The sequence below is a fragment of the Canis lupus genome, chromosome 7 (genome assembly GCF_011100685.1).
Source record: "Canis lupus familiaris isolate Mischka breed German Shepherd chromosome 7, alternate assembly UU_Cfam_GSD_1.0, whole genome shotgun sequence".
NCBI classification, from domain to species: domain Eukaryota; kingdom Metazoa; phylum Chordata; class Mammalia; order Carnivora; family Canidae; genus Canis; species Canis lupus.
Window position 1 is genome coordinate 19621044 of NC_049228.1, and position 16037 is coordinate 19637080.

Consider the following 16037-nt stretch of genomic DNA (forward strand, 5'->3'; position numbering starts at 1 on the left):
TGACCTGTGCTGAAATCAAGAGTTGGATGCTTAACCAACTGAGCCACCCAGGCACCCAAGAGATAATATCTTTCAAATCCGACACAGGAGATATTCAGCATTCCAAGGCAGGAGCAATACAAATCCTAGAAAGAGCATAGGGAAAAATGAGTGCAGATTGGTAATTTTGGAAATGGAAAAAAAATTAAAGTTATCTTTTCCATCTTTCAAAAGTAGTGGTAGAATGGTTCATTAGGCTGTGTTCACAATTCTGATTTAATGAAATTTCAAAAAACCAGTTTCTCCTTCATATACTTTCCTTTGACTCTAATTTTTCTTTCTTTTTTTTTAAGATTTTATTTATTTATTCATGATAGACAGAGAGAGAGAGAGGCAGAGACACAGGCAGAGGGAGAAGCAGGCTCCACGCAGGGAGCTGATGTGGGACTCGATCCCCGGTCTCCAGGAGCGCACCCTGGGCCAAAGGCAGGCGCCATACCGCTGCGCCACCCAGGCATCCCCAACTCTAATTTTTCTATATGACTATAATCATCCCATTAATGTTAATGAATATTCTAGGCATACATAAAAAGGAGCTCTGGGAGCGTTGCTATCTTGTAACTATGGGTTGCAATAGGAGGTAAAGTTTTGTTTTAATAATTGGAAAATATTCAAAGGCATTGGGCTCCTACCTGAGGTAGGGGAAAGACAGCTTCAGAAAGTTCATTGAGTTTTCTTCTGCATGGCACCCTCGATTTTGGGTCCAAAGTTATCTCACTGCTAGAGGTAGGCTGTGTTAGGTAAGAGTTCAAAGTGCTAAGGACATGGAAACTATTATCAACAGAGGTTTTTGAGAGGCATAGGTACATGCATCTTGGTTTTGAAATTTCCTTTTGAGGCAACCCTAGACTGTATTAGAAGACTGTCACTGATTTCTCTGTTGAGGTTGAAGACTTATGCTCTTTTCCCCCTTTCTGAGTCTCCTGGACACACTCCATCTGTATCTTTATCAGCTCTTTCTGTAGCTTTGATAAACTCTGCTTTCACCTCCACCTCCACCCCCTCAAAGAAAAGAACAGAATAATGAGGTTAATCTGAGAACTTCACATTACATTTTGACTGCTTACTTGAAAGACCTTTACCTATTTATTAACTTGTTCATGTCTTTATTTCATTTGTAAAAAACATCTCATTCCCATTCCTATTGACCATAATCTGGAGCTTGTCACCATCCAGAACTGCTATACTTAAAGTCTTCAGTTTTGTCAATCTACTTCCTGGCCCTGTAATTACCCCTCATCATCTGTTCTACAAAGCCCACACAGTTTATAATTCCAGGACACTTCTCCTTTATCTTCACCTATCAATGTTGTCAATAACTCACAGCCTTCCCCTCCAGCCATGATTCCATGCTTCACATTCTAACCTCTCCTCTCCCCAGCAATCTAGATTCCAATCTGCTGCCACCACTGCCTCGTAAAACACCAGACATAAAAGAATCTAGTGTTTCCAGCACTGCACCAACAAAGTAAACTTCTACCCAGTGCCTCCCCAATTTCTCCTCTATTCTTAAAACACTTAGTCCTTAAGAAAATGTAGCTATTAGGGACGCCTGGGTGGCTCAGTGTTTGAGCGCCTGCCTTTGGCTCAGGGCGTGATCCTGGGGTTCCAGGACCGAGCCCCACATTGGGCTCTTTGCATGGAGCCTGCTTCTCCGTCTGCCTGTGTCTCTGCCTCTCTCTGTGTGCCTCTCATGAATAAATAAATAAAATCTTAAAAAATAAAAAATAAGATGTAGCCATCAAATAAAAGTCCTCTCTCCACATCTGTCTCTCAATCTAAAGATTCACTTGTTTCCAAACTCACTATTCTCTTATTTTTCCTCTTTTAAAAGAAGGGGTGTCCCTGCTCCTAAAGTTAATCTCTGCCTGAGCTCTTGCGTTTCTATCTCAGCCAATCTCTCAAGGCCTTTACCTATTAGTAAGCCCATCTCCCTCCCGTATTCTCAAATCTATATTTTCCCCCTTCCTATCAGCATTAAGGTTGCTTGAGTCTCTCCTATCTTAAGAACAACAAAAATTCCCCTCAACTCCACATTGGCCTCCTTCTACTATCATCTTCCTTTCCCATCCGGAACACCTACTCAAAAGGGTTATCTACTCTCACTTCACTTTCCAACAACCCCTCACTCTTCATACTTTTCTATATTGTTTCTGCCTTTACAAGTCTATTAGAATAGATGTTCTCACTAATGATTACAGTGATTTCTTAGAGTTAAATCCAATGGATCATTATCAGTCCTTGTAACTCTCTGTAGAACTTGACATCATTCTTCTGTTCCTTTCTCCCAGAATCTTTCTTTCCCTGGCCTCTGTGACATCATACTCCTCTGCTTTCTTTTGGTACTTTCTCTATTTTTCCTTGCTAACCCCTTTTACTCAGATTTTTCTTGCTAGCTTGTCTTCCTTTGTCTGTTTCTTAAACATTGATGTCTCTATGGGCCTGATTCATCATCAGCCCTCTTCTCTTTATTACAGACACTCTTGCCAGTCAATCCCATTAGTTTCCATGGTTCAACTTTCTACCCATAGGTTGATAACTCCCGAATGTATATTTCCATTCCAGTGGCTCTTCTGAGTAACAGGTTCATACTTGCAACTCCTCTTGGACAGGTATGTCTGCCTTAGTTTGCAGAGCTATTGAAAACTATTTTGTAGTTGTTATGGTGATGGTGGAAAGGGACTGTGGAGACCGTGGTGCTGGTGTGGTAATCTGCAATTGAGAACATTTAGTAAATTAGACCTTTTGAGCTAATGTGCCCTAGATAAATTGCTGTGATATGAAAGAGTTGGAGACCTATTAAATCTTGATCCCCTACCCCTAGGGATGTTAGGTGTGATATTAGGCCAATTTCTCTAAACCTAACAAAATACTATATACTGGTTGGTTTAAATTACAGAATTTATTTTTTCACAGTTGTGGAGGCTAGAAGTAGTGGAGGCTCCTCCAGATCAGGGTGCCAGTGTGGTTGGGTTCTGATGAGGCCCTCTTGCTGATTTACTGAAGGTCATGTATCTTTTTTTTTCTTTTTTTTAATAAATTTATTTTTTATTGGTGTTCAATTTATCAACATACAGAATAACACCCAGTGTTCATCCCGTCAAGTGCCCATCTCAGTGCCTGCCACCCAGTCACCCTCACCCCCCGCCCACCTCCCCTTCCACTACCCCTAGTTCATTTCTCAGAGTTAGGAGTCTTTCATGTTCTGTCTCCCTTTCTGATATTTCCCACTTATTTTTTCTCCTTTCCCCTTTATTGCCTTTCACTATTTTTTATATTCCCCACTGAATGAGACCATATAATGTTTGTCCTTCTCCGATTGACTTATTTCACTCAGCATAATACCCTCCAGTTCCATCCACGTCAAAGCAGATGGTGGGTATTTGTCATTTCTAATGGCTGAGTAATATTCCATTGTATACATAAACCACATCTTCTTTATCCATTCATCTTTTGATGAAGGTCATGTATCTATCCTCACATGATGGTGGGCTGGGGCAGGGTGAGGAGAGAAAGTTTTTTCCTTCCTCTTCCTATAAGGCTACAGTCCTATCAGATAGGACCCTACCCCTTATGATCTCATTTAACTTTAAATATCTTCACAAAATCTCTATCCCCAGAAACAGTCATGTCAGAGGTTAGAGCTTCAACAGGGACATAATTCGGTCCAAGATTGAACTCAACTTCATACTAAAACCAGCTCCATTTGCTGTGTTCTCAATTTTAGGGAGTAGCACCTGAGACAGTATAACGCACCCAAGTACTAGTAAAGAAAACAGATGCTACAGCCAATCTTCTTGGGCTCAATTCCAGGTTCTAATCTTTCACTGATAATTTGTCCTTGGGATCCACTTCTGTCATCTGTAGATGGGTTTATTATGTAGTATCTATCTCATAGAAATGTTGTTAGAATTAAATGAGTTGATACAATTCTTGAGATGGTGGCATGCCCATAGATAAGAGTATTAAAACAGTGTTTAATAAACATCAGCTGTTCTTATTATCATCCACCTTATTGATTAAACCAAATGCCTGCAAGCCATCCTTGACCCTTACCTTTTGCCCTCCTTACCTTTTAAGTAAAATTATTTACTTAATTTCCAGGTTCTACATTCCTTCATTCTTTAATCTTTTCCCCAAGCCAGTAACCATAATTCTGAATTGCTAGAATATGTTAACCAATCTCCCTTGCTGTTTGTCTGCCTTCCTTCTGATTTATTCTGTCCCCACATCTAATAGTGGTTTTCCAAATATGTGAATTTCATGTCAGTTCTATGCCTAAATCCATTCAATGGCTACCTATCATCTTTATAATGGTTTACAAGATCCTTTGTGATCTTTCCATGGTCGCTTTGTATCCTCATTTTCCTCCCTCACAAATTTTCATTCCGTGTGGTAGCCACACCGGCTCTGTGCTTCAAGGTGGTGCTTTCCAAGAAACTTTTCTACTTCATAACACACACAAAGTCATAATACATATAATGCACATGAAGAGAAATCAACAAGGTTGCTTATGTTGAACAAAAACTTGGGACGCCTGGGTGGCTCAGTGGTTGAGCATCCACCTTCGGCTCAGGGTGTGATCCCAGGATCTGAGATGAAGTCCCACATCGGGCTCCCTGCCTGGAGCCTGCTTCTCCCTCTGCCTAGGTCTCTGCCTCTCTCTGTGTGTCTCTCGTGAATAAATAAATATATCTTAAAAAAAAAAAAGAACAAAAACTCAACTGAAGAAATTTGGAGATCTAATTGGCTTTTACTAAGCAATTCGTGAATCAGGCAGCATTTTGTCTAGCAAGTAGAGTGGAGCTCCAAGGAGTTGTAAAAATGGAAGGTTATTGGGGATCCCTGGGTGGCTCAGTGGTTTAGCGCCTGCCTTTGGCCCAGGGGCAGTCCTGGAGACCCGGAATCGAGTCCCACATTGGGCTCCCGGCATGGAGCCTGCTTATGTCTCTGCCTGTGCCTCTGTCTCTCTATCATAAACAAATTTAAAAAATCTTAAAAAAAAAAAAAAAGGAAGGTTCTTGTATGAAGGACTTTGAGGCAAGAAAGATATGAGCCAAAAAAGCAAGGTCGCCTTCCCCTAGGGGGAAGGATAGAGGATTTTATAAGATGGATTATGTCATCTTCCTTGGAGGAATAGAAAGGGCGCCTATGACAGATTACTTTACTGGTGCTGATCAGAAAATTCCTGACTGACTGATTAACACTTACATTTCTGGGGGAGCTTGAAAGGCAATTGGGTTAGGTATTAAGCCCTGGTGTGATGACTTGGCCTAAGAATGACATTTTGGGCCTGTGATTTTCTTTTTAATATTGTGTCTAGGGGCAATTGGCCCCGATTGCATCTAGCCCCCTCTCCCATCAAGAGTTGGTAAATCAAGATTCAAATATATCTGTAACTCACATCATAACACTAGATCTAGGGCACATTAGCTTGAAACCTCCGAATAATACACCAGATGTTCTGAATTACCAATTATCACACCAGTATCATGATCTCTTCTGCCTGTTTTCTACAGTCAGCATAACCATGACCAAAGCTCCTCTAAAATTCAAGCCAATCCTTCACATTTCAGTTTATAGATCACTTACTCTAGAAGACTTCACCTTATTACCCATTGGTCCGGGTCCAATGTTTTTCTTATGTGTTCCAAATAGCAGCTTGGGGGCAGCCTGAGCGGCTCGGTGGTTTAGCGCCGCCTTCGGCCCAGACTGTGATCCTGGAGACTCGGAATCGAGTCCCATGTCGGGCTCCCTGCATGAGCCTGCTTCTCCCTCTGCCTGTGTCTCTGTGTGTGTGTGTGTGTCTCTCACGAATAAATAATTTTTTTTTAAAATGTGCAAATAGCAGCTTGTAACTCCCCTTTTGTAGTTTACATAAAAATATGCTCTTGGGGAACATGCTGCATATATCAATAATGCAGTAATAGATAAATGCCTAGGATCTAGTGGGAGCATAGAAAAATCTGCAAAGTGTACAAGAATCCAGTGTTAATGTAAAGTTAATTCTCATTAGTACCTAAAAATTCTGACCAGTGTTGTCACTTCCTGTACTTAATTAGGTAGATTCTTTATTGACATACTTAAACACTTTTTACATAGTAAACCAACTTCATTTTTAGCTAATGCAATTGCCTACCTTAAGTACCAGTATAAACTAGCAAGATAATCACTTTCCTTTAATAATCAGGAAGATGTAGCTTTGGATATGCCTGGCTTTTGGCAGCAGCACCAGAGTAAATCTAACTAAATGGTAGATATTTACATGCAGGTTCATTTTGGGGGAAAATCTTTAAATGCTCTCAAACATCAGAATCTCCACATATAAATGGAAATTCCACTAAACCTTCCAGAAACAATGTGTATTAAATGCATGATTAATTTATCCTTTTGGATTTTTGACTCAAGTCTATTTCCAGCTGTGTGAATAATCGAGAATTAACTTGACATTTTAACATCTCTATTCTTGGAAATAACAACAGTTCCACTAATTCCTTAGTGCTTATTAAAGATAAACTAAAAAAAAAAAAATTAAACTCAGTTTATTTCACTTTTATTTTTTTTAAATATTTTTTTAAATTTTTATTTATTTATGATAGTCACAGAGAGAGAGAGATAGAGAGTCAAAGACACAGGCAGAGGGAGAAGCAGGCTACATGCACCGGGAGCCCAATGTGGGATTTGATCCCGGGTCTCCAGGATCAAGCCCTGGGCCAAGGGCAGGCGCCAAACCGCTGCGCCACCCAGGGATCCCCTATTTCACTTTTAATATCCTGTTAACATCTTTGGGACTGATTATATATATATTTGTATATATATATATATATATATATATATATATACACACACACATATATATATACACAGAAACACAAATTAATCCCTGTTCTTCCTTTAAGATAATTTATCTGATTTTGAATTATTATGTATTTTTAAGCAAAACTTTTACATAAGAAAAACAACAGATATGAGAAAAGTGGCTAGGGGTTTTGGGGTTTTCTACTAATACAAATCAAAACCATATCATTAACTGACCTACTCATTACACAAATAATGCAAAGGGAAATTTAGGAAAATTGATTAGAATGAAATTAAAGCCAGCTGACTAGTTAACAAAGAGCTTTGAAACCCATTATTATGTTTGTGTGTGATCCTTTAAAGAAGAGGGGGTTAACCACATGACATTTTGAGGTTCTCCCAAAATTGTATTGCTATTCATCTCCTGTTAGCCGCCTTTTTGCTAACACATTCATAGCACCCCAATCATCAAGTAAAAAACAATATCCCTTGGCTCTACTTCCTTCTCTGGCCACCAGCTTATTTTCCTTTTTGCCTTAGCCAACCTTAGTTAGATGCCAACATTTCCTTTCCTTGTATATTTCCTTAACTTCTCTTTACTCTTCCACATTGAAGTCTGCCTTCCATTTATCTTTCTGCTGAAACTATGTTCACTGATATAACTGATAACCTTTTATTAATATTATCTAGGGAGATTATCTCAACCCTCGGTGTGCTCTAGGCAGTACTTGATAACTACTGAGTACATGACAGCATCTCTTCTTCCTTCTTTTGCTCATGAAATGGTAAAACCAAGACAGTGCATCTGGGTTCAGGCCCATCCAAGGATGATGGGATAAACAGTTGCTGGCCAAACAGCACATGAACGGACCGAGGACTGCAGGGCAGTCTGTGGTTAGTGTAGCTGTGCCAGCCACAGCCATAGTCTCTTTCTCAGATTGAACTCAAGTTCCCAAAGAGAGCTGAAAAAAAAGAAAGAGGACCTGACAAAGGGAAAAGGATTGAAAAAAACTGAACACGTATGTATAATTTGTAAGGTCATTCTCTGCTCTATTTGTAAGACTAGACTGTGAGCCAGGGTATGCTCATGCTTCTGAGGAACGCCACCAGGCTACAGTAGAAGCCCCATGGTAGCCATCAGAAAATCATTGGAATCATCGAGAAGTTATACTACCTATGGCTGAAAACATCTATTATCTTATGGGCTCCAGAAGCAATAATGAAACTTGATCCAGGAAGGTCTTGGAAAAAGACTGAAAGAGTATCAGGACTGCAGCCAATTGGCAGGTATCCACAATTGACCTTTATCTTGTTTGGCCTTTCTTCAAGAGAACTCTTCCCTCACCTCCAATCTACATGGTATTCCCCGTCTTAATGTTGCAATAGTGTATAGTTGCTTTCCCTCCAGTATGATATCATTCATAAATAGCTTCAGCATATAAGTATTTTATATACTATCTTATCTCAATTCCAATATAGTTAACACACTGTTATATTAGTTTCAGGTGTACAATATAGTGATTCAACACTGCCATACAACACCCAGAGTTAATCATGACAAATGCCTTCCTTGATCCCCATCACCTGCATCTACCCTACCACCACCTGGCTCCCATCTGGTAGCTATCAGTTCCTTATAGTTAAGAATCTGCTTCTCGGTTTGTCTCTCTTTCTTTCTTTTTTTTTTTTTTTTCTTTTGCTCATTTATTTTATTTCTAAGTTCCATATATGGTAAGCCCACAATGCCATTGGAAACGTGGTATAGAATACTGGTATAGAGTCTAATTCTGGACCCATGACACTAGAGTTCAAATCCCAGCTGTACCTTTTATTGTCTGCGTGTCCTTGGGCAAATTACTCAAATTCTCTGTGCTTTAGTTTCCCCATATGTTTAAAATTAGGGCCACAGAGGGATGCCTGGGCGTCTCAGTCAGTTGAGCATCTGAGTCTTAATCTCAGGGTCCTGAGTTCAAGCCTCACATCGACTCCATGCTGGGCATGGGGTCTCCTTAAAAATAAATAAATAAAATTGGAACCATAGAATTGTTGTGCAGGATAAATAAGCTAATGATTAGAGAATGCCAGTAGAGATGTTAATTAAAAATTGCCCCCTATTAGGAGAGACTCTCAAGATTTTTTCCAGTGTTGAATACTCAGCATAGGTAAGTCTGACTAATGTTGTTTTCTTCGCAGTTGGCAAGTTGATATGTATGTATTTAAATAAACGCTGACATTTCCAACTAAATTTATCATTTTTATTGTTGGAATTTATTAAATTCCAATTAAAGTTATTAAGCTTACTCTAAACAAAGAGAAGCAGCAGAAGGAAATCACCTAATGATTAAACTAGCATTGCATGTATATCTACTCACCCACTCACTAGGAGGCTCGTCTTTGCTTCTAGCAACTGATGTTTTTTTCCTATTCTTGAAATTGATATTTTGGTCTTTGGGGAATTGGATACTTGTAGGTTCTTGCATCCCAGTTTCATTCAGACTGCTCCAGATCTGGTGGTTTTGTTGTTTTATGATCTCCTCTAATGTGCCATGTGGGTGAACAGGTCTCTGTTACCTTGAGGGACTAAACATAGATGATAGATAGATAGATAGATAGATAGATAGATAGATAGATAGATAGGGTTTCAGCTCTATTATTGAACTAACCTATTTATGACAGTTAAATGCATTTCCCCCTTTCCCTTTCCCACATAGCTTTCCAACCTAAACGTTGAGGGCAAAAATTCTCCTTAGACCCCCTGTTGACTGGGTTGTTCCCACCCTTGGGTCTTCTGTGTAATTTATCCCTGCTATATGCGAGCAGTGGCCGGTCCCTGCACCTCAGTACAGGCAGAGTTTCTAGGGGTCATCTGGGAGTGCAGTGAAGACCTCCTCTGACATGTAAAAGGTGAGGATGGGGTGACCGGCTATCATTTTCCCTTATGATGATCTCTGACTTAACACATGTGCATGAGTCATCTATGGCCCACAATATGTGCTTTCTCCAAAGCTGCTTCATGTATTTTAGAGCATGACACTTACTCTATCTTTTGTAACTGCCTTAAAATGTTATTTACATTACAATCTCATAGGAGAATTGCCACAAAACACAAAACCAAAAATAGAATAGAGGTGACAGAATGACAATCCCTTTACATGAGAAAGGGAGTGCATGCTCACCAATGCCATTCCTAACTCAGAGAGGCACCAGAGTTGGTAGTTAGGAATTTCTTGCTGGTTACTTAAGGCTGGTTGCAGCCAGAACTCCGACCTGATGAACTGCATCTTGTCCTATCTTGCTTTTCATGGCTGTGGATAAATGTTCTATCCTGAAGACTCTTAGAGAAACCATATAACTGGGGTGCCTTGGTGGTTCAGTTCGTTGAGTGTCTATCTTCGGCTCAGGTCATGATCCTACGGTCCTGAGATCAAGCCCTGCGTTGGGCTCCCTGCTCAGCAAGGAGTCTGCTTTTCCCTTTTCCACTCCTTCTGTGCTCTGTCACTCTCCCTCTCAAATAAATAAATAAAATCTTAAAAAAAAAAAAAAAAAAAAGAAAAGAAAAGAAACCATATAGCATACTGGAAAGCAGGCTGAGCCTTCATGGTAAAGAACAGGTACAGTGAGGTTCTGCATTTAGGAGCTAGAAAGGAATCTTAACAGTCATCTAATCAAAGTTCTGATTTTTTCAGATACAGAAACAGATCCAGAGAAGATGGAAAGCTACCCAAGAAAAGCATGTAGCCAGCCGGGGACTAGAGGCCTGCTTTCTTCACTGGAAGCTAGAATTTCTCCCACTTTGCCATCTTGCTTCCCCCATTCTTTGGAAGAATTCATCATCTGGCTTCACAGTTCTGAGAGGCTGAGTTCTAGGATCAGCAGTCAGGAAATTTAGATTTGCAGCCAGGCTGGCATAGTATAAACTACATGGGTTCTAGAGTAAAACCCCAGCTGCTACTTCTCAGCTGCATCAGCTTTACTAAGTCACTTTCTCACTTTCTCACTTTTTAGTTTCATTATATATCAAACATAGGCATCAGAGAGTTACTATATTATACCCAGCCTTGTATACTCAGCATATCTTTTTGCTCCTTCCCTACATTTGTTTCCCTCCAAGGGCTCCATGTCTTTGTCATGGCTTCGAAGGAAAGAAGGAAAGAAGGAAGGAAAGAAGGAAAGAAGGAAGGAAGGAAGGAAGGAAGGAAGGAAGGAAGGAAGGAAGGAAGGAAGGAAGGAAGGAAGGAAGGAAACTAGCTAAGTATTATGAATACATCATTTTAAAGGTTGCCCTTGAGTGTAAATCTAAGGAGAATTACTTATAATAATTATTCAATAATTACTGCCCGTTGCAACTTTAGGCTGGCAGGGCTGAAAGAAAGCATTTCAGCTTTCTGTTTTACTCAAGATTATAGTATTAGTAACCCCGAGTCTATTTACAAAAGGCAACTGGAATGGCGCAATTATTCAGATAAAAAACCAAGATAAAGACTAAGTTATTTTTCTAATTCTTTTAACTAGAGTCTTTCTTTTGGAAGACCCTATTTCTGTTCTCAGAAAAAAAAGCCAACAGTAAACAAGTTGAAACTAGTCTCTCCTTTCTCTCACATGAAAGCATAGAGCACTTGGTCTCTCCTAGTTCTCAATTTGAAAGGAACTTACAGAATGCAACCTTTACTTTTTCCTGCCCTGTTTCTGCTTTTTACAAGCCCAGCCCACTCCCTGTGCCCTTGAGGTCTTCCTCCCTCTTGCTCAATGAACTGACCTTTCTGTTTTCATCTCCTTTCTTGTCCTTCATCCATAAACATGTTAATCTTTCTCTCAATCTAAAAAAATAAGATAAAATTAGACCCTGCTTTTTCAGTCACACATCCTTTATACATTATCCCTCTCGTGTCCTTCACAGACAATTTTTAAAAATACCTGTTTCTACCACTCTGAAGTCCATTATATTCTAATTTCAGCTTCAAAGCCTCTACTAAACTATTCCTGTTAAAATACCAGACACATCACTATTGCCCAAGTCAGTAATTCTCCCCAGTCCACAGGTAACTTGGTTTCTGTTAATGCATTTGATACTGTTCCCTTTTCCTTAATACTTTAAAAAAGCTTAAAAACAAAACAAAACAAGAAATAGACTCCCATTTTGGAAAATTAGAAAGTACAAAGAAGCAAAAAGAAACAAAAATCACCAAGATTCCACGACCTAGGAGGAACAAAAACAGCTGGGTGTGCATCTTTACACATAGGTATGCTTAATATGAGCATGCAGGTGTGCACACACACACACACACCAAGAATATGCTATTTATTGTATTTGAATTTGTTTGGTCATAAATGTAGTGTGAACTTTGTTTTATGTCAAAAGGCATTTTGTCAGTGTTTAGAACTTATTTTTAACTTAACTCAATAAGTCCAAGGATATTTCTTTCTTTCTTCTTTTTATTTAGATTTTATTTACTTACTTGAGAGAGAGAGAGAGCGAGAGAGAGAGCACATGAGCAGGAGGCAAGGCAGAGCCACTGAGCAGGGAGCCCAATGTGGGACTCGATCCCAGAACCCTGGGACCATGACCTGAGCCAAAGGCAGATGCTTAACTGACTGAGCCCCCAGGCGCCCCTCTGAGGAATATTTCTTATAGATCTTTTCTAACAGTTGAGTATTATGCAAGCAACAAACAAAATAAAGCACATATAGCTATATTAATATTACAATAAGTAAAAATTTAAGCTGAAACATTGCTAGAGATTAAAGAACATCATTTTATAATGATTACAGTGAATTTCCTGGTTTAATTCACCAGAAAAACTTAACGATTCTTTGTTTGCATGCAAGTAAAATTATAGCCTTAAAATAGATCAAGCAAGCACTGCCAACTCCCAATGCAGAGACATTTTCATTGCTTTGCTTCTCCAAAGATGAAATATTTCCTTCCTCTTTTCCAAACGTGCTCACCAAAGTTTCCTGGTTTCTCTGTCTAGTTGAAATTTCCATATATTACCATAATAATTTCTAATACCTGTATTTCTATGGATATTGAATAATACAATTAAGAGTTTTCCAGTCCTTTATTACACCCTCAGAGATAATTTTCAAAAGTGAGGGTCTTAAATAATCTGTGTGTATGTGTGTGTGTTTGCATGTGTATGACTGCTTTCATATTTGTAGAAGTAGTTAGAATTTCACCTAAATGTGAAATACACACACACACACACACACACCCTTCAAATAAAAGAGAAACAGGGACAACTGGGTGGCTCAGCAGTTGAGCGTCTTCAGCTCAGGTTGTGATCCTGGGGTCCTGTGATCGAGTCCAGCATCGGGTTCCCTGCACGGAGCCTGCTTCTCCCTCTGCCTATGTCTCTGCCTCTCTCTCTGAGTCTCTCATGAATAAATAAGTAAAATCTTAAAAAAAAAAAAAAAAAAGAAAAGAGAAACAAATTCCTTTTTTAAAGATTTTGTTTATTTTTTAAAGGATTTTATTTAATTTGAGGGAGAAGAGAGCACAAGCAGTGGAGAGAGGTAGAGGGAGAATCAGCCTCCCTGCTCAGCAGGGAGCCTGACTCAGGACTGGATCCCAGGACACCAGGATCACGGCCTGAACCAAAGGCAGATACTTAACTGACTGAGCGAGACAGGTGCCCAACAAACTCCTTTTAAAAACATGTGGCAAGACAGATTTTTGTTCCTTCTTACAGCCCAAAGATCCGTTGCCAACACCCAGAGCTAGAGTTCTTAGTTGTAAAAGTAGGGGGCTTTTTGTAAAACAGGAAAGGTGAAAATCAAAAAGAAAAAAAATAGAAAGTATCATTACTAATGTTATACAAATTCTTGCAGATAATATAATAGAGATACTATTTCCCAGCTCATTTTCTAAAGTCTGTATAATCCTGATACCAAAAGAGCTGGAGACATTACCAAAAAAAAAAAGGAAAAGAAAAATTACATATTAATCTTTCTTATAAATGTGCATACAAAAATCCTTAAGATATAAGCAAATCAAATATTACAACACAGAAAAAGCATAACCCATTGTTGGTTTAATTTGAAAGTTCAACATGATTTAAATATTAAAGAGAAAAGTTATATGATAATTAAATAGGTGCAGAAAATGCAGTTATCAGATTTAAGCTCCAGATCATGATCAAAAACTCTCTGCAAAATAAGAATGGAAGGAAAAAAATCCCAGTCTGATGAAAGGCATCTATAAAAATTCCCGAGTTAATATCATTCCTCTGCTGAAATACTGAATGCTCTTCCTCAAAGACAGGGAAAAGGCATGACTGTGTACATTTCTTTAATAGATTTACTTTTTAGAACAGTTTTAGGGTAACAGCAGCATTGAGAGGAAAGTAGAGAGTTCCTATACATCCCTGGCTCTCACATATGCAGTTTCCCCCTTAGCTACAGAAGGTGGTACATGTGTTATAATCCATGAACCTACATGTACACATCGTCATCATCCAGAGTCCAAAGTTGACATCAGGGTTGGTTCTTGATATTGCACATTCTATAGATTGTGACAAAAGTATAATAACAGGGATCCCTGGGTGGCGCAGCGGTTTGGCGCCTGCCTTTGGCCCAGGGCGCGATCCTGGAGACCCGGGATCGAATCCCACATCAGGCTCCCGGTGCATGGAGCCTGCTTCTCCCTCTGCCTGTGTCTCTGCCTCTCTCTCTCTCTCTCTCTCTCTCTGTGACTATCATAAGTAAATAAAAATTAAAAAAAAAAAGTATAATAACATGTATCCACAGTTGTAGCATCGTCCAGAATGGTTACACTGCATTACATTACATCCTTTGTGTTCTACCTATTGCATCTCTCTCTCCCTCCAGTCCCTGGCAACCACTGGTCCTTTAACGTATAATCTTGCTCTTTCTAGAATATCATATAGTTGGAATGATCAAGTATGTAGCCTTTTCAGATTGGCTTCTTTCATTTAATAACATGCATAAAGTTTTTCCCAGGTCTTTTCGTGGTTTGATAGCTTATGTCTTGTTAGCACTGAAAAATACCCAACTGCCAGGAAGTTCTACAGTTTATTTGCTTATTCACCTATGGAGGATATTTTGGTGGCTTCCAAGGTTTGGCAATAATGAAGTAAGGTGCTATAAACATTCCTGTGCTGATTTGCATGAGGACATAAGTTTTTGATTATTTTGGTAAGTACCGAGGATGTGGTTGCTGGATCATACTAATTTTTAAGAACTTCCCAAATCATATTCCAAAGAGGCTATGCCATTTTGCATTTCTACCAGCAATGAATGAGAGTTCCACTGATACCGCATTCTCATAAACATTTGGAATTGACAGTGTCTTGTATTTTGGCCTTTCTAATGAGTATGTACTGATATCTCATTGTTTTAGTTTGCACTTCCCTAATGACATTTGATGTTAAACATCTTTTTATTTTTTGTATATTTTTTTATTGGAGTTCAATTTGCCAACATATAGCATAACATTAACCCAGTGTTGGGGATCCCTGGGTGGCGCAGCGGTTTGGCGCCTGCCTTTGGCCCAGGGCGCGATCCTGGAGACCCGGGATCGAATCCCACATCGGGCTCCCGGTGCATGGAGCCTGCTTCTCCCTCTGCCTGTGTCTCTGACTCTCTCTCTCTCTCTCTGTGACTATCATGAATAAATAAAATCTTAAAAAAAAAAAAAAAAAAAAACATTAACCCAGTGTTCATCCCGTCAAGTCCTCCCCTCAGTGCCCGTCACCCAGTCACCCCATCCCCCTGCCCACCTCCCCTTCCACCACCCCTTGTTTGTTTCCCAAAGTTAGGAATCTCTCCTGTTCTGTCACCCTTTATGATATTTCCCACTCAGTTTCTCTCCTTTCCCTTTATTCCCTTTCACTATTTTTTATATTCCCCGAATGAATGAGACCATATAATGTTTGTTCTTTTGTTTTTTGTTTGTTTGTTTGTTTGTCCTTTTCTGATTGACTTATTTCACTCAGCATAATACCCTCCAGGTCCATCCACATTGAAGCAAATGGTGGGTATTTGTCATTTCTAATGGCTGAGTAATATTCCATTGTATACATAGACCACATCTTCTTTATTCATTCATCTTTCGATGGACCCCGAGGCTCCTTCCACAGTTTGGCTATTGTGGACATTGCTGCTAGAAACATCGGGGTGCAGGTGTCCCGGCGTTTCACTGCATCTATATCTTCTATATCTTTGGGGTAAATCCCCAGCAG

At 39.5% G+C, this 16037-nt stretch overlaps 1 long non-coding RNA gene across 1 annotated transcript; it reads left to right on the forward strand.

Moving 5' to 3' along the window:
* Window positions 1-2384: 2384 nt before the first annotated feature.
* On the forward strand, window positions 2385-11336 carry LOC111096646. The gene is made up of 3 exons (XR_005362024.1): window positions 2385-2651; window positions 7899-8124; window positions 10524-11336. It is a non-coding gene; the product is annotated as an uncharacterized LOC111096646 (long non-coding RNA).
* The last annotated feature ends 4701 nt before the right edge of the window (window positions 11337-16037 follow it).